This window comes from Orycteropus afer, unplaced genomic scaffold, assembly GCF_000298275.1.
Source record: "Orycteropus afer afer isolate SDZICR_OR568_19922 unplaced genomic scaffold, OryAfe1.0 scaffold00115, whole genome shotgun sequence".
Taxonomy (NCBI): domain Eukaryota; kingdom Metazoa; phylum Chordata; class Mammalia; order Tubulidentata; family Orycteropodidae; genus Orycteropus; species Orycteropus afer.
In genome coordinates this window covers 7,339,106-7,340,100 of record NW_006921702.1, presented here as the reverse complement: position 1 = coordinate 7,340,100, position 995 = coordinate 7,339,106, and positions in this window count along the sequence as shown.

The window sequence follows — 995 nt, the reverse complement described above, 5'->3', positions numbered from 1 at the left end:
GTCAATGAAAGAGGGGGAGGCCTTCAACGAGATGGATTGACATGGTGGCTGCTATGAAGGGCTCAAGTATAGCAGGGATTGTGGGGCTAGCATGGGATCGGGCAGTATTTCTTTCTGCTGTGCATGGGGTCGCTATGAGTCGGAAATGACTCGACAGCACTTAACAACAACAACAACAACCACTCGGCAATCTCCAAGCTATTTGTGTCATCAGGATCATTCAGGATCGCTCCCAGACCTCAGCTCTGTATGTCTCCTTTTTTGATATTTTCATACAAAGTCTTCTGCTTGTTGGAGTTTAGTTCACTTCTATATCTTTCCCTTCAAGGCTCAGAGTTCAGGATTATCTTCTAAGTCTGTGTTAATTGGTTCCCCTTTTCTTTGTTGAAGAGTGTCTGTGCAATCTTTCTGCCTATTCCACCATCTTACCGGAACTTGATTTTGTCTATTTTTCTTTGTTTTTGTTTGCTATTTCTTTTATTTCTGCTGTGATCTTTATTATTTCCTTACTTCTAGATATTGTAGGTTTCTTTTGTCACTCTTTTGGTAATTGCTGGAGTTACTGAGTTAGAGAATTGATTTTGTTTATTTCTTCTTTTTCTGATGTGTGCATTTATTGGTATAAATTGACTTCTGAATACTGCTTTCACTAAGTCCTATAGGTTTTTGTAAGATGTATCCTCATTCTTGTTTGTTTCTAGGAAGTATTCTGTTTCACACTTTATTTCTTCTGTTACCCCGTTGTTTTTGAGGAGTGCATTATTCAACTTCCATGTTTGATGTTTTTTCCTTTATTTTCCTATTATTAATTTCTAATTTTATGGCATTGTGGTCTGAGAAGATGCTTTGCAGTATTTCAAATGTGAGGCCTGAGAGATCTTTAACAAGAAGCCTTTAATATGGAGACTTACATGTCCCATGCTGAGTCCTGATGCCTCCAGGTAGATCTTTATCCAGAAGTCTTTAGTATGGAGATTAACACGTTCCATGCCTCA